Genomic DNA, 26,989 nt, shown 5'->3' on the forward strand with positions numbered 1-26,989 from the left:
ACATAGGATGATGGGAAAGTAGATGGCACAGTAGTAAGCTCATGACTCTTTTCCCCATCTTCTATGTTGATGCCACTATCATCATCATCTGGAATCTGAACAGTCTGAAATGGTAACTCTGAATCTTGAGACTGTTCTTCAGTGAGTTGAGTGGCCATCTGCCCTATTTGATCAGTCACACTCTGAATGGCAGCTCCTATTTCTTGTTGGAACTGCATGTTCTCTTGCCGAAATTGAAGGTTCTGCATGGTAATCTGCTCCACCAACTCCTTCAATGTAGGCTCAGAAGTAGAAGGCTGAGGAGCTATTTCGGTAGGAGCACTATACTGCTGACTCTCGTATTGCTGGACTGGTGGAGGCATAAAAGTACTCTGGAATGGTGGTTCTTGATATTGATGCTGTGGAGCATCATACCATCCCAAGGTAGGGTCATTCCATCCAAGACCGTTGCTGTAAGCATACTGCACAGGGGAAAATTTGCTCAGAAACTGATGCTCAAGATATCCCCAATCAGTAACGGATCTCAGAGGAAGAGAGTCTTTCCAATTCTTAGCTGCTCCTTGTAATGAATGCGGAAATGCGCTCAAGAAAATGTAATCAAGAGGGACATCTGGAGGCTTCATTGAAGAGCACATGATGTGGAGCTCCTCCAAATGTCTGTGTGGGCATTCTCCTGCAAAACCATGAAACTTGGGCAGCAAATGTATCAGTCCAGGGGTGAGATCACAATGAAGATCATCCTCCTTAAGTGAAACCGGCTCAGAAAGAGCATTCTCAGAAATTAGAGGATGAGTCGTATTGCTCTCAACATAGAAATCAGCAGAATATGAATTACAATCAGAGTAACATGCAGAAGGAGAATCATAATCAGAGGCACTAGCAAAACAAGCAGTGTTCACGAAATCAAAATAGGTAGACATGGAAAAAGCAGAATACTAAAAATCACGAAACAAATAAAACACAACACATTTATACATCCAACACGCACACACAAAACAGAACATCACATCACATCACATCACAACACAAGACAAAACACAACACACACAAACACAACAAAAAGACCTAAGACTGAACCGTTGGTCCCCGGCAACGGTGCCATTTTGATGAGAGGGTCGCACCTCTCACAAAAGTTGTGCATAAAAGAATGCAGTACAGACTAGGAAGTGACTCCTAGGTCGTCTCTCAAGGACCAAATTGGGTTCAGTCTCAGATCGCACATGGAAAAAAAAGGGGGGTTTTGTGAAAAGTTTGTGAATGCAATTGAATTAAATTAAAACACGAACATAAAGACAGATGTAAACACAGAATTAAAATGATTGGTCACTTAAGCTAACATCGCAACTAAAACATCACAACCACGAAAATTAGAGAACATCAAAATGAAAAGTGCTTTAACCAAATTAAAAAGCAACATTGAGCGAAACAATTTAAATGCAAACTGAGACTGACGGACAATTTAAATGAATGCTTAAAGAGATTCAACATTAAATGCTTGCTTGAATAAGTAAAGAAAATTTAAACCCCTTGGCCCTCTCCATTAAGGACGTGGCAGCTGGTCCCTATGTGAAGGCTTGCGTGCGTGTTGTGCTTCTTAAAAGACATCAAAACCGTGACACCTTTCATGCCTTGACACCACACTCGTACTCCATCCTAATCCACCTCTCATGTGCATAAAGGTGTGGCAGCAATTGAATTAAAGACATGAAGATGTGACCGTGTGAGCCACCTTTCTTCCCCTTCAAATCAGCGTTCACACACCAATTCTTTTTTTCTTGCTGCACCCGTGACCGCACACCACTAATCAGCACTCCACCTCTTATTCTTCAAAAACCAAAATTAATGCAGAGCTTCATTCCAAAAGAAAAGAAAGATTGGGGATTTCCGATCAGCGCCACTCGGTCAGACTTTTTCTGCGTTCTGGTTGGTTTTTCAGCATTCTGGTTGACTGGTTGACTTTTCTGGTTGACTGGTTGACTTTTCTGGTTGACTGGTTGACTTTTCTGGTTTCTGGTTGACTTTTCAGCACTCCAATCATTCGGTATTTCAATTCTTCTTTCAAATCATTCAATTAGCCTACAAAATGAAGGGAATCTTGCACAAAACCATTAAATGCACTTTCAACTCTCTTATTCTCAAAACTAAAGCAAAAATATGAGTTCAAGCTAGTTTCTAAGTCTTAAAGGTTGCTTTTGGTATCAAATTTAAGCATAAAAATAACGGTTTTTCAACCGTTATCATGGACGAAGTGGACAAAGTGGAGGAAGTGGAGGTAGTGGAGGAGGCGGAGGAATTGAATGAAGTGGACAAAGGGGACGAAGTTGACGAAGTCTACGAAGTGGACAAAGTGGACGAAGTTGACGAAAGTGATGAAGTTGACGAAGTTGACGAAGTGGACGAAGTGGACGAAGTGCACGAAGTTGACGAGGTTGACGAAGTGGACGAAGTGGACGAAGAGGACGAAGTGGACGAAGTTGACGAAGTGGACGAAGTGGAAGAAGTTGACGAAGTGGACCAAGTCCAGGAAGTGGAGGAAGTGGGGGAAATGGGCTAAGTGAGCGAACTGGACGAAGTGGACGACGTTGAAGAAGTTGACGAAGTGGACGTCATGGAGAAAGTGGAGGAAGTGGAAGAAGTGGAGGAAGCGGAGGAAGCAGACGGACCGAAGGAAGTGGAGGAAGCGGAGAAAGTGGAGGAAGTGGAGGAAGGGGAGGAAGTGGAGGTAGTGGAGGAAGTGGAGGAAGTGGAGGAAGTGGAGGTAGTGGAGGAAGTGAAGGAAGTGGAGCAAGTGGACGAAGTAGACGAAGTTGACGAAGTCTACGAAGTGGACGAAGTAGACGAAGTTGACGAAGTGGACGAAGTGGACGAAGTGGACGAAGTTGACGAAGTTGATGAAGGGGAGGAAGGGGAGGAAGCGGAGGAAGCGGAGGAAGTGGAGAAGTGGACAAAGTGGACGAAGTGGACGAAGTCGTCGAAATGCATGAAGTGGATGAAGTGGAGGAAGGGGAGGAAGTTGAGGAAGCGGAGGAAGTGAAGGAAGCGGATGAAGCGGATGAAGCAGAGGAAGTGGAGGAAGTGGAGGAAGTGGACAAAGTGGAGGAAGTGGACGAACTGGACGACGTTGACGAAGTGGAAGAAGTGGAGGAAATGGAGGAAGTGGAGGAAGTGGACGAAGCGGAGGAATTCGACTAAGTTGACAAAGTGGACCAATTGGACGAAGTGGAGGAAGTGGAGAAAGTGGGCGAAGTGGGCGAAGTGGACGAAGTTGACGAAGTTGACGAAGTGGAAGAAGTGGACAACGTGGAGGAATGGAGGAAGTGGATGAAGTTGACGAAGTGGAGGAAGTGGACGAAGTAGAGGAAGTGGACGAAGTTGACGAAGTGGAGGAAGTGGAGGAAGTGGGCGAAATGGATGAAGTGGAGCAAGTGGAGGAAGCAGAGGAAAGGGAGGAAGTGGAGGGGGTGAACGAAGTTGACGAAGTCTACGAAGTGTACCAAGTGGACAAAGTGGACGAAGTTGAAGAAGTTGAAGAAGTTGACGAAATTGACGAAGTTGACGAAGTGAACGAGGTAGACGAAGTGGACGAAGTGGCGAAATGGATGAAGTGGAGGAAGTGGAGGAAAGGGAGGAAGTGGAGGAAGCGGAGGAAGTGGAGGAAGCGGAGGAAGCGGATGGAGTTGAGGAAGCGGAGGATGTGGAGGAAGTGGACAAAGTGGAGGAAGTGGAGGAAGTGCAGGAAGTGGATGAAGTGGAGGAAGTGGAGGAAGCGGAGGAAAGGGAGGAAGTGGAGGAGGTGAACGAAGTTGACGAAGTCTACGAAGTGGACCAAGTGGACAAAGTGGACGAAGTTGAAGAAGTTGACGAAATGGACGAAGTTGACGAAGTGCACGAGGTAGACGAAGTGGACGAAGTGGCGAAATGGATGAAGTGGAGGAAGTGGAGGAAAGGGAGGAAGTGGAGGAAGCGGAGGAAGTGGAGGAAGCGGAGGAAGCGGAGGAAGCGGATGAAGCTGAGGAAGCGGAGGAAGTGGAGGAAGTGGACAAAGTGGAGGAAGTGGAGGAACTCGACGAAGTGGAGGAAGTGGAGGATGTGGGCGAAGTGGGCGAAGTGGACGAAGTTGAAGAAGTTGACGAAGTGGACGACGTGGAGAAAGTGGAGGAAGTGGAGGAAGTGGAAGAAGTGGAGCAAGTGGTGAAGTGGACGAAGTTAACCAAGTGGAGGAAGCGGAGGAAGCGGAGGGAGCGAAGGTAGTGGAGGAAGAGGAGGAAGTGGAGGAAGTGGAGGAAGGGGAGGAAGCGGAGGAAGCGAAGGAAGTGGAGGAAGGGGAGGAAGGGGAAGAAGGGGAGGATGTGGAGGAAGTGGAGTAAGTGGACGAAGTGGACGAAGTGGACGAAGTGGAGGAAGTGGAGGAAGTGAACGAAGTGGACGAAGTAGACGAAGTGAACGAAGTGGACGAAGTGGAGGAAGTGAAGGAAGAGGACGAAGTTGACGAAGTCTATGAAGTGGACGAAGTGAACAAAGCGGACGAAGTTGAAGAAGTGGACGAAGTGGAGGAAGTGCAGGAAGTGGAGGAAGTGGAGGAAGTGGACGAAGCTGACGAAGTTGACGAAGTGGAGGAAGTGGAGGAAGTGAAGGAAGTGGACGAAGTGGGCGAAATGGATGAAGTGGACGAAGTGGAGGAAAGGGAGTAAGTGGAGGAAGCGGAGGAAGTGAAGGAAGCGGATGAGCCGGAGGAAGTGGAGGAAGTGGACAAAGTGGAGGAAGTGGAGGAAGTGGACGAACTGGACGAAGTTGACGAAGTGGAGGAAGGGGAGAAAGGGGAGGAAGTGCAGGAAGTGGAAGAAGTGGAGGAAGTGGAGGAAGTGGAGTAAGTGTACGAAGTGGACGAAGTGGACAAAGTGGAGGAAGTGGAGGAAGTGGAGGTAGTAGAGGAAGCGGAGGAAGTGAATGAAGTGGACGAAGTTGACGAAGTCTACGAAGTGGACAAAGTGGACGAAGTTGAAGAAGTTGACGAAAGTGATGAAGTTGACGAAGTTGACGAAGTGGACGAAGTGGACGGAGTTGACGAGGTTGACGAAGTGGAAGAAGTTGACGAAGTGGACCAAGTCCAGGAAGTGGAGGAAGTTGGGGAAGTGGGCGAAGTGGGCGAACTGGACGAAGTGGACGAAGTTGAAGAAGTTGACGAAGTAGACGTCATGGAGAAAGTGGAGGAAGTGGAAGAAGTGGAGCAAGTGGCGAAGGGGACGAAGTTAACGAAGTGGAGGAAGCGGAGGAAGCAGACGGACCGAAGGAAGTGGAGGAAGCGGAGAAAGTGGATGAAGTGGAGGAAGGGGAGGAAGGGGAGGAAGGCGAGGAAGAGTACGAAGTGGACGAAGTGGACGAAGTGGAGGAAGTGGAGGAAGTGGAGGTAGTGGAGGAAGTGAAGGAAGTGGAGCAAGGGGACGAAGTAGACGATGTTGACGAAGTTGACGAAGTCTACGAAGTGGACGAACTAGACGAAGTTGACGAAGTGGACGAAGTGGACGAAGTTGACGAAGTTGATGAAGGGGAGGAAGGGGAGGAAGCGGAGAAGTGGACGAAGTGGACGAAGTCGTCGAAATGCATGAAGTGGAGGAAGTGGAGGAAGGGGAGGAAGTGGAGGAAGCGGAGGAAGTGAAGGAAGCGGATGAAGCGGATGAAGCGGAGGAAGTGGAGGAAGTGGAGGAAGTGGACAAAGTGGAGGAAGTGGACGAACTGGACGACGTTGACGAAGTGGAAGAAGTGGAGGAAATGGAGGAAGTGGAGGAAGTGGACGAAGCGGAGGAATTCGACTAAGTTGATAAAGTGGACCAATTGGACGAAGTGGAGGAAGTGGAGAAAGTGGGCGAAGTGGGCGAAGTGGACGAAGTGGACGAAGTTGACGAAGTTGACGATGTTGACGAAGTGGAGGAAGTGGACAACGTGGAGGAATGGAGGAAGTGGAGGAAGTTGACGAAGTGGACGAAGTAGAGGAAGTGGACGAAGTAGAGGAAGTGGACGAAGTTGACGATGTGGAGGAAGTGGAGGAAGTGGAGCAAGTGGTGGAAGTGGACGAAATGGGCGAAATGGATGAAGTGGAGGAAGTGGAGGAAGCGGAGGAAAGGGAGGAAGTGGAGGAGGTGAACGAAGTTGACGAAGTTGACGAAGTCTACGAAGTGGACCAAGTGGACAAAGTGGACGAAGTTGAAGAAGTTGACGCAATTGACGAAGTTGACGAAGTGCAGGAGGTAGACGAAGTGGACGAAGTGGCGAAATGGATGAAGTGGAGGAAGTGGAGGAAAGGGAGGAAGTGGAGGAAGCGGAGGAAGTGGAGGAAGCGGAGGAAGCGGATGAAGCTGAGGAAGCGGAGGAAGTGGAGGAAGTGGACAAAGTGGAGGAAGTGGAGGAACTGGACGAAGTGGAGGAAGTGGAGGAAGTGGAGGAGGTGGGCGAAGTGGGCGAAGTGGACGAAGTTGAAGAAGTTGACGAAGTGGACGACGTGGAGAAAGTGGAGGAAGTGGAGGAAGTGGAAGAAGTGGAGCAAGTGGCGAAGTGGACGAAGTTAACCGAGTGGAGGAAGCGGAGGAAGCGGAGGGAGCGAAGGAAATGGAGGAAGAGGAGGAAGTGGAGGAAGTGGAGGAACGAGAGGAAGCGGAGGAAGCGGAGGAAGCGAAGGAAGTGGAGGAAGGGGAGGAAGGGGAAGAAGGGGACGAAGTGGAGCAAGTGGAGTATGTGTACGAAGTGGACGAAGTGGACGAAGTGGAGGAAGTGAACGAAGTGCACGAAGTAGACGAAGTGAACGAAGTGGACGAAGTGGAGGAAGTGAATGAAGAGGACGAAGTTGACGAAGTCTACGAAGTGGACGAAGTGAACAAAGCGGACGAAGTTGAAGAAGTGGACGAAGTGGAGGAAGTGCAGGAAGTGGAGGAAGTGGAGGAAGTGGACGAAGCTGACGAAGTTGACTGATGGACAAATTTATGAACACCAAATTATGATGTCACAAACTTGTTTTCAATCAGCAAGTATGACCGAATCGTTCAAGTAATAAACTTGGTTAGACCAAGTATCGTTCTTCCCAAAGGACTCACGGCCTAGTTTAGTTATGTGGTTTCTTGATTAACTAAGACTTACAAACGAAATATTTGGGGTTTAAAATGCAAGACAGAAAATAAACATGTATGCATGAATTTTGATCAATGGCAAAAAGCAAAAGATAAACACTTTCAATGAAATATAGATATGAATATGTTGTTGGGGGTCAATTTCATCTTATCCACTCTCATATATTTTAAGGAATTCAACAGTCAAATCATCATTGTTAATGCCACTCTCTAATGTACCTTTCCAGAAGGCTTCTCCCTAATCACGAGTTCATACAATTCCTAGCATTCCTAATGATCAGTTCATAAGTGCAGGAGCTTAATGACAACCAATATAAAATTGGGAGAAATTCCCCGGATCTAGACTTCCCCGTACGTGCCCGTATCGACAAAACCAATAATCATGCATCGAATGAGTTAAACAATGCAAGCATTAAGCAAAGAGGAAAAACCCTAACTAATGATGAAAGAAAGCATAAGTCTTAATTAAAAGATGTAAAAACAGATTCCATATATGAGAGTTTCACAAGATTACATTGATTCCCCAACAAACATACAGAGTTTAGTTCACCATATTCATGGTGAACCTAGATGAATTACAATGAAAGAATGAAAGAATAAACCCTAAAAAGGTGAAGAGGAAGCCTCAGCATCCAAGATCCTCCTTCAAAGGGGTGGAAGAGAGAGTGTTTGCTTCGTTCCAGCCAGAGATACAAACCCTAGGACGTCCTAAAGCTTATATACTATTCCAAAAATACAGAAAAATTAGGCCCAAGCCCATAAAAGTGCCAAAAAACCAGTCCAAGCCCATTTAGAATGGCGCTCAGCGGTATTTTACCGCTCAGCGGTACTAGCGGTTGATCCATTTTGCCCCCCAGCTGCTGTTTTGCCCCTCAGCGGTGATTTCGGCACCTGAAAACTGCCGCTCAGCGCCACTCGGTCAGACTTTTTCTGCGTTCTGGTTGGTTTTTCAGCATTCTGGTTGACTGGTTGACTTTTCTGGTTGACTGGTTGACTTTTCTGGTTGACTGGTTGACTTTTCTGGTTTCTGGTTGACTTTTCAGCACTCCAATCATTCGGTATTTCAATTCTTCTTTCAAATGATTCAATTAGCCTACAAAATGAAGGGAATCTTGCACAAAACCATTAAATTCACTTTCAACTCTCTTATTCTCAAAACTAAAGCAAAAATATGAGTTCAAGCTAGTTTCTAAGTCTTAAAGGTTGCTTTTGGTATCAAATTTAAGCATAAAAATAACGGTTTTTCAACCGTTATCACAACCCCAAACTTAAAACTTTGCTTGTCCTCAAGCAAACAAGATGTAACTCAATCTTCCATCAATCCATATAATGGTTCACCACATTAAAAAATTCTTCTTTCAAGATAAGTAAGTGCTCAATTCAGCTCATTTCAAAGATTTCAATCAAGACATGCACATGCTTTAATGTTCACACAATCACATACTATCCAAAAAATGCTACCTTTCATGAATGATCAATCAACTAAGCAAAGATGTTCTTATATTTTCATGGAATCTTTCCTCACTAGATAAAGTGTTTCACTCAAACACACAAGTGTATAAGAGGTATTCACTCATTCACTCTACTATCACAATGTCACATGAATCAACTTTGCCTTTCATTTTACCACAATCAAAAACATTCACAAGCATGCATCATCACAAGGACTTTTCAATGGCTTATAATGTGGCTGGGCTAACAAGAAAATTGGTTTTTCTAGATCACAAAACCCTTGAGTTAAGAGAATCATATAAACACAACCATTCTTACTTATTCCCAACTTTCTTTTGCATTGAGCTTTGTTTTTTCTTTTCTTTTCTTTCTCTTTTTCTTTTTCTTTTCACATACTTAATTATTAGCCCTTAGCTCAATGCTTTCAATTTTCCTTTCTATTTTCCAACAACCCCAAACTTGAACATTTGTCAATACCACAAAATATTTTCTACTTAACTCAAGGTAAAGCTTTTCAACAAGGGTTTTCAAATCATGTTCAAGGCTAGAGGTTCAAAGGATATAACACATAGTGTTCTCTTTTAGTGGGCTCAATTTATGAATTTGGCTAATAGAAGGGTTATCAACAAATGGCCTTGATCATATGATGCAAACAAGCAAGTAATTCAATCATAGAAAACCTGGGCAAAGTCATTCATGCTTTCACAGTAACAGTATTCAACAATAACAACTCTGGAGCTCAAAACCTCACATATAAGCTCATTCACATTCCACATATAACATCCTGCTTAGAATCATAATCACAATCATAACATCTTGCATTTGTTCACAATGCTTGTGAACCACTTGTATAAGCATATAATGTGCACATTCTCAACATCAATCAATATCAAAGCATCATCAGGCATTACTTATCAAACAACAATCATAAGCAAACCATCATAATAGACAAAATTTCCAATTGAGTACATCAAACCCTATTCTACAAACATAAGTGATTGATAAAAGAAATCCTGCTCTAGTGCTTTGAAAAACTCAGCCCCATCAATGATGCTCTCTCCCAACCCCAAACTTAGATGGAAAACTAGTGAGACAGTGAGTGGAAGGGAGATTTTCTAAAGAGGAATGAAAGGAAAAATGTAGAGAACCTTTGGAAAAATGTTTAGGAGTGTGTGTGCAGAGAAGAATCTAAAAATAGAGGCCAAAGCGTGACTTAGGGTATAAAAATACCCTAATGGGCTCGGGTTCCGCTAAGGGGCAACCTAAGCCCCTTTTACGATACCACCGCTCAGCGGCAATTTTTCGCTCAGCGGCACTTTCGTGTTGTGCTTTTCTTCTTCCTAGCTTACCCTACTTGCCTTCTACTCATGCCCCTCACTTGCTCCCTGTAATTAATTTCTCAGATCACTCAAACATTCAATCCCTATCATGCAACTAAAGCAGAATAAAAACAAACAATACAGATAAAATCAATCAACTGGGTTGCCTCCCAGGTAGCGCTTGTTTAACGTCACGAGCCTGACCCAAAATCCACCAACACCCATCAGTAGGTGTAACAAACTTACCAACACCCATCAGTAGGTGCAAAATTTTCTTACCAACACCCATCAGTAGGTGTTACAAACATAATATCCTTCAGTAGATACTTAACCACCTAGCATCCTTCAGTAGATGCTATCTCCAAAAAAATAGTTACAAAAATAAAGTCCACAAATTAAAAATTACAAAACCAAAATAAAATCAAAAGTTCTTAAATCACTGGGTTGCCTCCCAGCAAGCGCTCTTTTAACGTCATTAGCTTGACCCAACCTCAAGTTCCTTCTTCTTTTTCTTCTTTCTACTGAACTTCTTCAAAAATTTGATCAAACCAGGAACCTGTTGCAGTGTCTCAATCATAGGAACTTTAATCTCCAATTTCTTGAAGATTTCCATAAAGCACTTGAATTTCTTTTCCTTCCTATGATTCTTCTTTAGATGAGGATGTGATTTTTCATATGATTTCTTCTTCTTTCCTCTCATCTTTATTTTCTTCCTTTTTCTCTCCCTAAATTTTCTCTTTTTCTTTTCTTTTATTTTTTTCTTCCCTTTTCTTTTTCTTTTCAACTTCTTTATTTTCACACAAATTTTCTTTCTCTCTTCTCTCTCAACCACTTCTTTCTCTTTTTCTTCATCTTTATTTCTCTCACTCAATTCTTCTTTTTCTTTTCTCTCTATCTTTTCCTCATCGCCCCCTATTTTTTTCTCATCAAGAATCTTGTCACTTTCAGTGATAATGGCTTGCCCTTCCTCCTTAGGGTTAACTTCAGTATTAACCTCATCATTCAATCTCTGACTAATGGAATGAAGCTGCATCTCCATCCTTTTACATGATTCTTTAATGCTTTTCTGAGTAGCGTCAGAATTTTTCAAAAATTGTTGAAGGGTGTCATCCAAACTTCCTGATAGAAAGGTTTGTTGTTGTTGCTTGTTAAATTGCCCAGTTTGTCCAGCTTGCCCACTTTGTTCCTGACCAATACTTGGGTGTGGTTTCCACCCTTGATTGTAGCTCCCTTGACGGTACTGATTGGTCATGTAGTTTACATCCTCTACGGCTTCAACTGGAAAGGCACATTGACCATTGATATGGTCACCTCCACACAATTCGCATAACTGGGATTCTACCTGTGCAACAGTCTTTAACTCTTGTGGCAATTGTTCAAGTATCTTTGAGAGATTCTCCAATTGTTGAGTTATTAACTTGTTCTGAGCTATCAAGGCATCATTGGATTGCAACTGTAGAACTCCTTTTTGTTGAATAGGAGCTCCTCTTTCACTGTTCCACTTATTAGTAGTCATGTTTTCAATTATTTTTGTGGCTTCCTCTGGAGTCTTCCATTTGATATTGCCTCCAGCTGAGGCGTCAAGCATCATCTTGGTTTGTGAACCAAGACCTCCAAGGAAGATTAGGACTACTTCTTCTTCGTTAAATCCATGCTTGGGAGTCTTTCGTAATAGGCTTTTATACCTGTCCCATGCATGCCCCAGTGATTCTTCCATGCCTTGTCTAAATGAAGAGATCTCTTGCTTCCCTTTGTTGATTTTAAAGCTTTGTTGCTGCCATTGTTGTTGTGGTTGGTTCTCAAATTGTCCGGCAGCTTGCCAAAATTGGCTTTGATCCATGTTTGAGTCATGTTCCCACCAGTGGTTGAGATTACTTTGGTAGAATTGAGTGCCCATATAGTTAAATTCTTGACGAAATTGCATTCTGCAGACATTAGGCACAAAACCCTAAAAACAATTGTTAGCACAAAAAGATAGAGAAAAAAAAATCAAAGGATATAATTGAAAAGATAAGAAGATAGGAAATAAAAACAGAAAAAAATAAAAACAGAAAAATAAAATAAAATAAAATAAAAACAGAAAAATAAAATAATATAAAATAAAATAAAAACAGAAAATAAAATAAAAACACAAAATAAAATAAAATAATAACCAAAAAAATAAAAACAGAAAATAAAACAGAAATTCAAAATTAAAGTCAAAGATAATCAATAATCACACAAATTAACCAGTTAAACCAGAGTCCCCAGCAACGGCGCCAAAAACTTGATGGACAAATTTATGAACACCAAATTATGATGTCACAAACTTGTTTTCAATCAGCAAGTATGACCGAATCGTTCAAGTAATAAACTTGGTTAGACCAAGTATCGTTCTTCCCAAAGGACTCACGGCCTAGTTTAGTTATGTGGTTTCTTGATTAACTAAGACTTACAAACGAAATATTTGGGGTTTAAAATGCAAGACAGAAAATAAACATGTATGCATGAATTTTGATCAATGGCAAAAAGCAAAAGATAAACACTTTCAATGAAATATAGATATGAATATGTTGTTGGGGGTCAATTTCATCTTATCCACTCTCATATATTTTAAGGAATTCAACAGTCAAATCATCATTGTTAATGCCACTCTCTAATGTACCTTTCCAGAAGGCTTCTCCCTAATCACGAGTTCATACAATTCCTAGCATTCCTAATGATCAGTTCATAAGTGCAGGAGCTTAATGACAACCAATATAAAATTGGGAGAAATTCCCCGGATCTAGACTTCCCCGTACGTGCCCGTATCGACAAAACCAATAATCATGCATCGAATGAGTTAAACAATGCAAGCATTAAGCAAAGAGGAAAAACCCTAACTAATGATGAAAGAAAGCATAAGTCTTAATTAAAAGATGTAAAAACAGATTCCATATATGAGAGTTTCACAAGATTACATTGATTCCCCAACAAACATACAGAGTTTAGTTCACCATATTCATGGTGAACCTAGATGAATTACAATGAAAGAATGAAAGAATAAACCCTAAAAAGGTGAAGAGGAAGCCTCAGCATCCAAGATCCTCCTTCAAAGGGGTGGAAGAGAGAGTGTTTGCTTCGTTCCAGCCAGAGATACAAACCCTAGGACGTCCTAAAGCTTATATACTATTCCAAAAATACAGAAAAATTAGGCCCAAGCCCATAAAAGTGCCAAAAAACCAGTCCAAGCCCATTTAGAATGGCGCTGAGCGGTATTTTACCGCTGAGCGGTACTAGCGGTTGATCCATTTTGCCCCCCAACTGCTGTTTTGCCCCTCAGCGGTGATTTCGGCACCTGAAAACTGCCGCTCAGCGCCAAATTTCCGCTCAGCGCCACTCGGTCAGACTTTTTCTGCGTTCTGGTTGGTTTTTCAGCATTCTGGTTGACTGGTTGACTTTTCTGGTTGACTGGTTGACTTTTCTGGTTGACTGGTTGACTTTTCTGGTTTCTGGTTGACTTTTCAGCACTCCAATCATTCGGTATTTCAATTCTTCTTTCAAATCATTCAATTAGCCTACAAAATGAAGGGAATCTTGGACAAAACCATTAAATTCACTTTCAACTCTCTTATTCTCAAAACTAAAGCAAAAATATGAGTTCAAGCTAGTTTCTAAGTCTTAAAGGTTGCTTTTGGTATCAAATTTAAGCATAAAAATAACGGTTTTTCAACCGTTATCATTAACGAAGTGGAGGAAGTGGAGGAAGTGCAGGAAGTGGAAGAAGTGGAGGAAGTGGAGGAAGTGGAGTAAGTGTACGAAGTGGGCGAAGTGGACGAAGTTGACGAAGTGGAGGAAGTGGACGACGTGGAGGAAGTGGAGGAAGCGGAGGAAGTGGAGGAAGGGGACAAAGGGGAGGTAGGGGAGGAAGTGTACGAAGTGGACGAAGTGGAGGAACTTGAGGAAGTGGAGGTAGTGGAGGAAATGGACGACGTGAACGAAGGGGACGAAGTTGACAAAGTGGACGAAATTGACGATGTCTGCAAAGTTGACAAAGTGGACGAAATCTACGAAGTGGACGAAGTAGACAAGTGCACGAAGTGGAAGAAGTGGAGGAACTGGACGAAATTGACGAAGTGGAGGAACTGGACGAAGTTGACGAAGTGCAAGAAGTGGACGAAGCGGACGAAGTGGAGGAAGTGGAGAAAGTGGAGGAAGTGGACGAAGTTGACGAAGTGGACGATGTTAACGAAGTTGACCAATTGGACGAAGTGGAGGAAGTGGGCGAAGTGGACGAACTTGACGAACTTGACGAAGTGGACGAAGTGGATGACGTGGAGGAAGTGGAGGAATCAGAGGAAGCGGAGGAAGCGGAGGAAGTGGAGGAAGGGGAGGAAGTGCATGAAGTGGAAGAAGTAGAGCAAGTGGCGGAAGTGGAGGAAGTTGAGTAAGTGTACGAAGTGGACGAAGTGGACAAAGTGGAGGAAGTGGAGGAAGTGGAGGTAGTGTGGGAAGCGGAGGAAGTGAATGAAATGAACGAAGTGGACGAAGTTGACGAAGTCTACGAAGTGCACAAAGTGGACGAAGTGGACGAAGTAGACGAAGTTGAAGAAGTTGACGAAATTGATGAAGTTGACGAAGTGGAGGAAGTGGCAAAGTGGAGTAAGTGGCGAAGTGGACGAAGTTAATGAAGTGGAGGAAGCGGAGGAAGCGAAGGAAGTGGAGGAAGCGGAGAAAGTGGAGGAAGTCGAGGAAGTGGAGGAAGTGGGCGAAGTAGGCGAAGTGGACGAAGTGGACGAAGTTGACGAAGTGGACGAAGTGGACGACGTGGAGGAACTGAAGGAAGGGGAGGAAGCGGAGGAAGCGGAGGAAGCACAGGAAGTGGAGGAAGGGGAGGAAGGGGAGGAAGTGGTTGAAGTGGAGTAAGTGTACGAAGTGGACGAAGTGGAGAAAGTGGAGGAAGTGGAGGTGGTGGAGGAAGTGGAGGAGGTGAACGAAGTTGACGAAGTTGACGATGTCTACGAAGTGGACGAAGCGGACAAAGTGGACGAAGTTGAAGAAGTTGACGAAATTGACGAAGTTGACGAAGTGCACGAAGTAGAAGAAGTGGACGAAGTGGCGAAATGGATGAAGTGGAGGAAAGGGAGGAAGTGGAGAAAGCGGAGGAAGGGGAGGAAGCGGAGGAAGAGGATGAAGCGGAGGAAGCAGAGGAAGCAGAGGAAGTGGAGGAAGTTAACGAAGTGGAGGAAGTGGAGGAAGAGGACGAACTAGACGAAGTTGACGAAGTGGAAGAAGTGGGGGAAGTGGAGGAAGTGGAGGAAGTGGATTAAGTTCGGGAAGTGGACGATGTGGAGGAAGTGGAGGAAGTGGGCGAAGTGGATGAAGTTGATAAAGTAAATGAAGTGGACGAAGTGGACAAAGTGGAGGAAGTGGACGAAGTTGGCCAAGTTGACGAAGTTCACGAAGTTCGCCAAGTGTACGACGTGGACGAAGTGGAGGAAGGGAAGGAAGCGGAAGAAGTGGAGGAGGTGGACGGAGTTGACGAAGTGGACAAAGTGGACGAACTGAACGAAGTTGGCGAAATGGATGAAGTGGAGGAACGGGAGGAAGTGGACAAAGCGGAGGAAGCGGATGAAGCGGAGGAAGTGGAGTAAGTGGAGGAAGTGGACAAAGTGGAGGAAGTGGAGGAACTGGACGAACTGGACGAAGTTGACGAAGTGGAAGAAGTGGAGGAAGTGGACGAAATGGACGAAGTGGACGACGTTGACGAAGTGGACCAATTGGACGAAGTGGAGGAAGTGGAGGAGGTGGGCGAAGTGGGCGAAGTGGACGAAGTGGACAACGTGGAGGAAGTGGAGGAAGCGGAGGAAGCAGAGGAAGTGGACGAAGGGGAGAAAGTGCAGGAAGTGGAAGAAGTGGAGGAAGTGGAGGATGTGGAGTAAGTGTACGAAGTGGACAAAGTGGAGGAAGTGGACAAAGTGGAGGAAGTGGAGGAAGTGGAGGAAGTGGAGGTAGTGGAGGAAGCGGAGGAAGTGAATGAAGTGGACGAAGTAGACGAAGTTGACGAAGTCTACGAAGTGGACAAAGTGGTCGAAGTTGAAGAAGTTGACGAAAGTGATGAAGTTGACGAAGTGGACGAAGTTGACGAGGTTGACGAAGTGGACGAAGTGGACGAAGTGGACGAAGTTGACGAAGTGGACGAAGTGGACGAAGCTGACGAAGTGGAAGAAAAGTTGACGAAGTGGACCAAGTCCAGGAAGTGGAGGAAGTGGGCGAAGTGGGCGAAGTGGACGAAGTTGAAGAAGTTGACGAAGTGGACGTCATGGAGAAAGTGGAGGAAGTGGAGCAAGTGGCGAAGTGGACGAAGTTAACGAAGTGGAGGAAGCGGACGGACCGAAGGAAGTGGATGAAGCGGAGAAAGTGGAGGAAGTGGAGGAAGGGGATGAAGGAGAGCAAGGCGAGGAAGTGTACGAAGTGCACGAAGTGGACGAAGTGGGGGAAGTGGAGGAAGTGGAGGTAGTGGAGCAAGTGGTGGAAGTGGAGGTAGTGGAGGAAGTGAAGGAAGTGGAGGAAGTGGATGAAGTAGACGAAGTTGACGAAGTCTAGGAAGTTGACGAAGTGGACGAAGTCGACGAAGTTGACGAAGTTGACGAAGTCTACGAAGTGGACGAAGTAGACTGATACATCCTAGGAGATGTAGAGAAGATGATCCGTGAGATTGGAGGTGCAAAGAGACTTGGACAGGTTACTGACACCAATGGAACAGTAGCATTAGCAGCTGCAGACTTGGAATTTCATGAGCAGATTGGTTAGGAGTTTTGGATGTGAAGCAGCGGATGATTGGTGATTATGGTGAATGGATATGGAGGCTAGCTTGGAGAGGTGATTCACAACTCAGACGGCTTCCTAGAGTGGAAGAAAGTTGCAATGGAGATCAAGCTAAGAAGTGACTCTTGGAGAAGGAATTTGCTAAACATTTCAGCAGAAATTCTTTACTACAATCCAAAAGTGATTTACAAGCTTTTCCTATCAGATTTTATAGATTAATCTCAAGGCTTTAAGCAAGCAATTTTCACGTTGCAAATCTGAACCCATGTGCTACATGTGTGGCTTCTAAAACACGTGAAAAGTTGAGTTTTATGTGAAAAAAACATTTACTAATGCAGCCCCATAGAAGGATAAGTACACCCCTTTTTGTATAGAAATGTCCTTTTTACCCTTCTCCATGTTTTGGCAGATTTGGCATATCTTCTTGTTCTCCAATTTTCCATCCAAAGATAGCTTATAGTACTTGACCTTGAGGAGAATATTCATCTTGGAGCTTTTTGGTCATTCCCCTTGTGATGGGTCCTATGGTGTTAGACCTTCTTGTATCATCCCCTCCCTCTTGAGAAGGATTTGTCCTCAAATCTGATGGTGCTTCTGAAGACTTATTTTTGGTGTTTCACAAGGGTTCCTCCTGGGTCAAATATCCATCTGCAATAAGCATCAAACATATCTCTAATTAGTTTTCTTTGACCCAATAATATATATAAAAGACTATGTGTAGAAGAAGGTTTTCTAATTTTGAAATTTTTTATGTTAATATAACAAAGAAACCTTTCTTCATTTGAAATTTTATTTGTATCTTGAGTTATTGGTAACCATAAAGGTATCCATAACCCAAGTTGTGACTATGCATGTGTGTAAAGTGATAACATTTTTAAGGATGGAGTGGCAAAGTCTTTGAAAGAAAAGTGAAATTTGGAAATTTCAAATATAAATGGAGAAAAGTGAAAGGATAGAAAACCTCCCCTTAAGAATCTAGCTTCTAGGGTAGGAGGAGATGTTGCCCTTAGTTGCTTTTTCTTTTCTTCCATTTCTATTCTTTCAACTTCTTCTTTTTCTCTTCTTTGTGCTTCTTTTCTCTCTTTCTTTCTTCTTTTCTCTTCTTCTCTTCTTTCTCTTTCTTCCTCGTCTCTTCTCTTGTTTTCTTCCTCTTCTCTTCTCTCTTGCTCTCTTCTTTTCTCTCTTACTTCTTGCTTTTGTTTTTCTCTTTTTAATCTCTCAATTCTATATTTGCTTGTCTCTTCCCATAGCCTTTTAATTTTTCCTAGAAACTCACTTTCCCTACGAGAGAACCCACTTATATTTTGAATGAATGACTCACCTTTTCTAATAAGCTCTCTCATAAGTTCTAAGATTCTTTCAATTTCTCGAGGCACAAACTTTCTTCTCATACAAGCTTTCAATTCATTCCAACCATGAATGGGATATTTTCTACCTATCTTAACATGATATTGTCTATCATCCCACCACTCTCTTGCATGCTTTTTAAAACTAGAAGTGTAAAGACTAAGAATATAAGATTCATTATCTCTAGAATAGAAGGATTCGTATTTACTTTTTCTCACCATGAATGAATGCATGTCATTAATTTCCTTTTCCCAAGCTAGGTATGTTAATGCACCAATATCATCACCAAAGAATGGAATGTTTTTACTAGCTTGTTTATACAAATCATCTTCAATCCTATCAAATTCATAAGATGAACAAGACTTCCTTCTAGCTTTATCATGTTCTCTTTTGATGCCTTTGTAAGTAAGTTGCTTATCAAAATTAAAATTCCTAGAAGACCTATATGAATAACCAGACATCTTTGTTTCTAAAAGTTTTTCTAGTGTAAAAGATATACAAGATTCACACTTTAGACAAGTCCCAGGTAAGAGAGGTGAGTCATGAATACTGCTTAAGTACCAAGTCTTGCCTTGCCAGAAATGTCTTAGGTTACTACTAGTTACCCTTTAAACTAAAATCACTTTTAAAATCAAAGGACACAACCTAAACTCTAAATTCGGACCCCTAAGAGAGCTTCCTATTCGCACAAGATATATGTTATCTAGTCGAAAATTGGAAAAGCAATTAAAGTGAGGTCTCCTAGGTGAGGCTTAGACTTTGGATCTAAGACACACTCACCGCCTACTCAATTTTAGGTTATGAGACTTCTTTGAGTCTAGTTACAAATGAGGGAAGAGCACTTGTGAACTCTAGCACCTCACTTGCTTGGATTTGGAACTTACAACCAAAGAAAACAATGGAAATTACAAAGAAAATTGGATAACTTGGAAAGGAAAAGTTAGAATAGGCTAGGGAAACAATGTATGCATCTTTGGTTGCTCTCAAAGAACTTGAATCTACTGGATTCCACACAATTCTCTCAGCTGCAAAGTGCTTAAACAAAGGAATTAATTTTTCTGCAGTATGGAACTCTGCTGCAAGTCACGGCCTTTCCTTCTTCAAGGCTCAACTTCATTCACTTTCCTCACCAATTGAACTTCCTTTGATGCTTCCACTTGCAATGAGCCATTTGAGTTATAATTCACCTATCCAACAAACTAGTTAATCACAGAAAGTACCACCACAATTGCCAGCAAAATCACATCCAGGTGACAGCAACACCAGGACTTTTGTCAAACAGATGGTGTGCAGAATGTAGAAAAATCGAAAATCAAGCAATGACAGGGTTTCCAAACACGGTGGCACCTCACATAGATCCTAAGAAGGGTTCTAGATCAGATTTAAAACACAAGAAAAGACTTTAGATTAGAATCACACACGAATTGGCTATGCATTGAAAATTGATAAAACTGTTTGATGAAATGCCTGAATGAATTGCACCAGATTTCTGCACCAGATTTTAACAGCAACAATACTATACGCTTCAAACTTTCAACACTGATGATGCAATGGTCCTAAGTGCCTTTTAACATATGTAATATCTCTTTTGAATTGTTATCTTAATATTTTAAATGGACCATGGCTTTTACTGCATCTAAAAGTGATGAATCAAGCAAAGTAATGCAGTGCAGAATTTGACAATAAACCAGCACAGTTTTCAGCAGAATCAATTTTTCAATGCAGAAAAATATACTAAATGAACAGTACTGCACCTAGTTATTTTCCAATGATTCAAACATGTTTTGATGATGAATGATGACTTGTTGGAACTAATTGGATGCATCAAAACTATATAAAACAGAGAATCACTACTGCAGTACCAGCTTTCAGCTAAATTTAACAACTAGCATGGTCAAATTTTGATTCAAAAGTAATTCTGATTTGAAAACAGCAAAGAGGAGTTAGAAATGGTATTTGAAAGTTGCACAAATGCAGAAATTCAGTGTTGATGATGGTTAGCAATGATCTAATACTAACCACACACAATTAAGCAGAATTTACCCAAGGAAACACATGCATGTCGGCCAAATGCTTAGACACTCTTGCCACATGACAAACTATTTGGCTTCTAAAACACGTGAAAATTGAGTTTTATGTGAAAAAAACATTTACTAATGCAGCCCCATAGAAGGATAAGTACACCCCTTTTTGTATAGAAATGTCCTTTTTACCCTTCTCCATGTTTTGGCAGATTTGGCATATCTTCTTGTTCTCCAATTTTCCATCCAAAGATAGCAAATAGTACTTGACCTTGAGGAGAATATTCATCTTGGAGCTTTTTGGTCATTCCCCTTGTGATGGGTCCTATGGTGTTAGTCCTTCTTGTATCATAGACGAAGTAGACAAAGTGGACGAAGTTGACGAAGTTGATGAAGAGGAGGAAGGGGAGGAAGCGGAGGAAGTGGAGAAGTGGACGAAGTCGTCGAAATGCATGAAGTGGAGGAAGTGGAGGAAGTGGACGAACTGGACGACGTTGACAAAGTTGACGAAATGAACGAAGTGGACGAAGTTGACAAAGTGGAGGAAGTGGAGGAAATGGAGGAAGTTGCGGAAGTGTAAGAAGTGACGAAGTGGCGAAGTGGACGAAGCAGAGGAAGTGCAGAAAGTGGAGGTAGTGGACGAAGTTGACAAAGTTGACGAAGTGGACGAAGTGAACGAAGTGGACAGAGTTGACGAAGCGGAGGAAGCGTAGGAAGCGGACGAAGCGGAGGAAGTGGAGGAAGCGGAGGAAGTGGAGGAAGTGGAGGAAGTCTACGAAGTGGAGAAAGTGGATGAAGTGGATGAAGTGGACGAAGCGGAGGAACTGGGAAAGTGGACGAAGTTGACGAAGCGGAGGAAGTGGAGGAAGTGGAGGAAGTGGAGGAAGTCTATGAAGTGGAGAAAGTGGATGAAGTGGACGAAGCGGAGGAACTGGAGGAAGTGGGAAAGTGGACGAAGTTGACGAAGCGGAGGAAGTGGAGGAAGTGGAGGAAGTGGAGGAAGTGGAGGAAGTGGATGAAGTGGATGAAGTTCGCGAAGTGGACGAAGTCGACGAAGTTGAGGAAGTGGACGAAGTGGGCGAAGTGGGCGAAGTGGGCGAAGTGGACGAAGTTGATGAATTAATGAAGTGGACGAAGTGGTCAAAGTGGAGGAAGTGGAGGAGGCGGAGGAAGTGGAGGAAGCGGAGGAAGTGGAGGAAGTGGACGAAGTTGGCCAAGTTGACCAAGTTCACGAAGTTCGCCAAGTGGACGACGTGGACGAAGTGGACGAAGTTGACGAAGTTGAGGAAGGGAAGGTGGACGGATTTGATGGAGTTGACAAAGTGGACGAAGTGGATGAAGTGGACGAAGGGGATGAAGTTGGCCAAGTTGACGAAGTTGGCAAAGTTGACGAAGTGAACGAAGTGGACGAAGTTGACGAAGTGGTGGAAGTCGAGGAAGTGGACGAAGTTGGCGAAGTTGACGAAGTGAACGAAGTGGACGAAGTGGACGAAGTTGGCGAAGTGGAGGAAGTCGAGGATGGGGAGGAAGTTGCGGAACTGTAAGAAGTGGCGAAGTGCAAAGTGGACGTAGCGGAGGAAGTGAAGGAAGTGGAGGTAGTGGACGAAGTGGACGAAGTTGACAAAGTTGACGAAGTGCACGAAGTGGACGAAGTTGACGAAGTGGGGGAAGCGGACGAAGCGGACAAAGCGAACGAAGTGGAGGAAGCAGAGGAAGTGGAGAAAGTGGAGGAAGTCTACGAAGTGAAGGAAGTGGATTAAGTGGACGAAGCGGAGGAAATGGAGGAAGTGGCAAAGTGGACGAAGCGGAGGAAATGGAGGAAGTGGCAAAGTGGACGAAGTTGACGAAGCGGAGGAAGCGGAGCAAGTGGAGGAACTGGATGAAGTGAACGAAGTGGATGAAGTTCGCGAAGTGGACGAAGTCGACGAAGTTGAGGAAGTGGAGGAAGTGGGCGAAGTGGGCGAGGTGGACGAAGTTGATGAAGTAAATGAAGTGGACGAAGTGGACAAAGTGGAGGAAGTGGAGGAAGCGGTTGTAGTGGAGGAAGCGGAGGAAGTGGACGAAGTTGGCCAAGTTGACGAAGTTCACGAAGTGGATGAAGTGGAGTATGGGAAGGAAGCGGAAGAAGTGGACGAGGTGGATGAAGTGGAGTATGGGAAGGAAGCGGAAGAAGCGGAGGAAGTGGACGAGGTGGACGGAGTTGACAAAGTCGACGAAGTGGATGAAGTGGACGAAGGGGACGAAAGGGACGAAGTTGGCCAAGTTGACGAAGTTGGAAAAGTTGACGAAGTGAGCGAAGTGGACGAAGTGGACGAAGTTGACGAAGTGGAGGAAGTCGAGGAAGTGGAGGAAGTTGCGGAAGTGTAACAAGTGACGAAGTGGCGAAGTGGACGAAGCAGAGGAAGTGCAGGAAGTGGAGGTAGTGGACGAAGTGGATGAAGTGGACGAAGTTGACAAAGTTGAAGAAGTGGACGAAGTGGACGAAGTTGATGAAGTGGAGGAAGCGGAGGAAGCGTAGGAAGCGGACGAAGCGAAGGAAGTGGAGGAAGCGGAGGAAGTGCAGGAAGTTGAGGAAGTGGAGGAAGTCTACGAAGTGGAGGAAGTGGATGAAGTGGATGAAGCGGAAGAACTAGAGGAAGTGGCAAAGTGGACGAAGTTGACGAAGCGGAGGAAGCGGAGGAAGTGGACAAAGTGGACGAAGTGCAGGAAGTTGACAAAGTTGACGAAGTGGACGAAGTTGACGAAGTGGACGAAGTGGACAAAGTGGACAAAGTGGACGATGTGAACGAAGTGGACGAAGAGGACGAAGTGGACGAAGTGGACGAAGTGGACCAATTGGACGAAGTAGACGAAGTGGAGGAAGTGGGCGAAGTGGGCGAAGTGGAAGAAGATGACGAAGTTGACGAAGTGGATGACGTGGAGGAAGTGGAGGAAGCGGAGGAAGTGGAGGAAGGGGAGGAAGGGGAGGAAGGGAGGAAGTGTACGAAGTGGAGGAAGTGGAGGTAGTGGAGGAAGTGGACGAAGTGGACGAAGTTGACGAAGTCTACGAAGTGGACGAAGTGGACGAAGTTGACGAAGGGGACGAAGAGGAGGAAGCGGAGGAAGCGAAGGAAGCAGAGGAAGTGAAGAATTGGACGAAGTGGACGAAGTTGGCGAAGTGGACGAATTTGACAAAGTTGAGGAACTGGATGAAGTTGACGAAGTGGACGAAGTTGACGAAGTGAACGAAGTTGATGGAGTGGATGATGTGGACGAAGGGCACGAAGTGGACGAAGTTGACGAATTGGACGAAGTGGAGGAAGTGGCGAAGTGGACGAAGTGGACGAAGTTGAAGAAGGGCAGGAAGTGGACGAAGTGGACGAAGTTGATAAATTTGACGAACTGGATGAAGTTGACGAAGTGGACGAAGTTGACGAAGTGAACGAAGTTGACGGAGTGGACGACGTTGACGAAGTGGACGAAGTGGACGAAGTTGACGAAGTGGAGGAAGCGGAGGAAGTGGACAAAGTGGACGAAGTGCAGGAAGTTGACAAAGTTGACGAAGTGGACGAAGTTGACGAAGTGGACGAAGTGGACGATGTGAACGAAGTGGACGAAGAGGACGAAGTGGACCAATTGGACGAAGTGGACGAAGTGGAGGAAGTGGGCGAAGTGGGCGAAGTGGAAGAAGATGACGAAGTTGACGAAGTGGATGACGTGGAGGAAGTGGAGGAAGCGGAGGAAGTGGAGGAAGGGGAGGAAGGGGAGGAAGGGAGGAAGTGTACGAAGTGGAGGAAGTGGAGGTAGTGGATGAAGTGGAGGAAGTGGAGGAAGTTGACGAAGTCTACGAAGTGGACGAAGTGGACGAAGTGGACGAAGTTGACGAAGGGGAGGAAGAGGAGGAAGCGGAGGAAGCGAAGGAAGCAGAGGAAGTGAAGAATTGGACGAAGTGGACAAAGTGGACGAAGTTGGCGAAGTGGACGAATTTGACCAAGTTGACGAACTGGATGAAGTTGACGAAGTGGACGAAGTTGACAAAGTGAACGAAGTTGATGGAGTGGATGATGTGGACGAAGGGCACGAAGTGGACGAAGTTGACGAATTGGATGAAGTGGAGGAAGTGGTGAAGTGGACGAAGTGGACGAGGTTGAAGAAGGGCAGGAAGTGGACGAAGTGGACGAAGTTGATAAATTTGACGAACTGGGTGAAGTTGACGAAGTGGACGAAGTTCACGAAGTGAACGAAGTTGACGGAGTGGACGACGTTGACGAAGTGGACGAAGTGGACGAAGTTGACGAAGTGGAGGAAGTGGAGGAAGTGGACGAAATGGAGGAAGAAGTGGATGAAGTGGAGGAAATGGAGGAAGTGGAGGAAGTTGACGAAGTTGACGAAGTGGAGGAAGTTGAAGAAGTGGACGATGTTGAGGAAGTAGAGGAAGTGGACGAAGTGGCGAAGTGCCGAAATGGACGAAGTTGACGAAATGAACGAAGTTGACGAAATGAACGATGCGAAGGAATTGGAGGAAGCGGAGGAAGGGGAGGAAGTGGAGGAAGTGGATGAACTTGATGAAGTTGACGAAGTGGAGCAAGTGGCGAAGTGGACGAAGTTAACGAAATGGAGGAAGCGGAGCAAGCGGAGGGAGCGAAGGAAGTGGAGGAAGTGGAGGAAGTGGACAAAGTGGAGGAAGTGGACGAACTCGACGAAGTTGACGAAGTAGAAGAAGTGGGGGAAGTGGAGGAAGTGGAAGAAGTGGATGAAGTGGATGAAGTTCGCGAAGTGGACGAAGTGGACAATGTGGAGGAAGTGGGCGAAGTGGACGAAGTTGATAAAGTAAATGAAGTGGACGAAGTGGACAAAGTGGAGGAAGTGGAGGAAGCGGAGGAAGTGGAGGAAGCGGAGGAAGCGGAGGAAGTGGAGGAACTGGACGAAGTTGGCCAAGTTGACGAAGTTCACGAAGTTCGCCAAGTGGATGACGTGGACGAAGTGAACGAAGTTGACGAAGTGGAGGAAGGGAAGGAAGCGGAAGAAGCGGAGGAAGTGGAGGAAGTGGAGGAAGTGGAGGAAGTGGAGTAAGTGTACGAAGTGGACAAAGTGGAGGAAGTGGAGGAAGTGGAGGTAGTGGAGGAAGCGGAGGAAGTGAATGAAGGGGACGAAGTGGACGAAGTTGACGAAGTCTACGAAGTGGACGAAGAGGAAGAAGTTGACGAAAGTGATGAAGTTGACGAAGTGGACGAAGTTGACGAAGTGGACGAAGTGGACGAGGTTGACGAAGTGGACGAAGTGGACGAAGTGGAGGAAGTTGACGAAGTGGACGAAGAGGACGAAGTGGACGAAGTGGACGAAGTGGACGAAGTGGACGAAGTGGACGAAGTGGACGAAGTGGACGAAGTTGACGAAGTGGACGAAGTGGAAGAAGTTGACGAAGTGGACCAAGTCCAGGAAGTGGAGGAAGTGGAGGAAATGGGCGAAGTGGGCGAAGTGGACCAAGTTGAAGAAGTTGACGAAGTGGACGTCATGGAGAAAGTGGAGGAAGTGGAAGAAGTGGAGCAAGTAGCGAAGTGGACGAAGTTAACGAAGTGGAGGAAGCGGACTGACCGAAGGAAGTGGAGGAAGCGGAGAAAGTGGAGGAAGAGGAGGAAGGGGAGGAAGGGGAGGAAGGCGAGGAAGTGTACGAAGTGCACGAAGTGGAGGAAGTGGAGGAAGTGGAGGAAGTGGAGGTAGTGGACGAAGTAGACGAAGTTGACGAAGTCTACGAAGTGGAAGAAGTAGACGAAGTGGACGTAGTGGACGAAGTTGACGAAGTTGATGAAGAGGAGGAAGGGGAGGAAGCGGAGGAAGCGGAGGAAGTGGACAAGTGGACGAAGTCGAAGAAGTCGTCGAAATGCATGAAGTGGAGGAAGTGGAGGAAGCGGAGGAAGTGGAGGTAGTGGCGGAAGTGGAGGAAGTGGAGGAAGTGGAGGAAGTGGAGGAAGTGGAGGTAGTGGACGAAGTAGACGAAGTTGACGAAGTCTACGAAGTGGAAGAAGTAGACGAAGTGGATGTAGTGGACGAAGTTGACGAAGTTGATGAAGAGGAGGAAGGGGAGGAAGCGGAGGAAGTGGAGAAGTGGACGAAGTCGTCAAAATGAATGAAGTGGAGGAAGTGCAGGAAGCGGTGGAAGTGGAGGAAGCGGATGAAGCGGATGAAGAGGAGGAAGTGGAGCAAGTGGAGGAAGTGGACAAAGTGGAGGAAGTGGACGAACTGGACGACGTTGACGAAGTGGAGGAAGTGGAGGAAGTGGAGGAAGTGGACGAGGTGGACGAATTGGACTAAGTTGACAAAGTGGACCAATTGGACGAAGTGGAGGAAGTGGAGAAAGTGGGCGAAGTGGACGAAGTGGGACGAAGTTGACAAAGTGGACGAAGTGGACAACGTGGAGGAATGGAGGAAGTGGAGGAAGCGGAGTAAGGGGAGGAAGGAGAGGAAGTGTACGAAGTGGAGGAAGTGGAGGAAGTGGAGGAAGTGGAGGTAGTGGAGGTAGTGGAGGAAGTACAGGAAGTGAACCAAGTGGACGAAGTGGACGAAGTTGACGAAGTGGACGAAGTGGACGACGTTGACGAAGTGGACGAAGTGGACGAAGTTGACGAAGTTGACGAAGTGGACGAAGTTGACGAAGTGGACCAAGTGCGGGAAGTGGAAGAAGTGGAGGAAGTGGAGGAAGTGGAGGAAATGGGCGAAGTGGACGAAGTTGAAGAAGTTGACAAAGTAGACAACGTGGAGAAAGTGGAGGAAGTGGAGGAAGTGGAAGAAGTGGAGCAAGTGGCGAAGTGGACGAAGTTAACCAAGTGGAGGAAGCGGAGGGAGCGAAGGAAGTGGATGAAGCAGCGGAAGTGGAGGAAGTGGAGGAAGTGGGTGAAGTGGACGAAGTAGACGACGTGGAGGAAGTGGAGGAAGGGGAGGAAGCGGAGGAAGCGGAGGAAGCGAAGGA

Source organism: Vigna umbellata, chromosome 6 (genome assembly GCF_029865625.1).
Source record: "Vigna umbellata cultivar VRB3 chromosome 6, Vumbellata_1.0, whole genome shotgun sequence".
In the NCBI taxonomy this organism is placed as follows: domain Eukaryota; kingdom Viridiplantae; phylum Streptophyta; class Magnoliopsida; order Fabales; family Fabaceae; genus Vigna; species Vigna umbellata.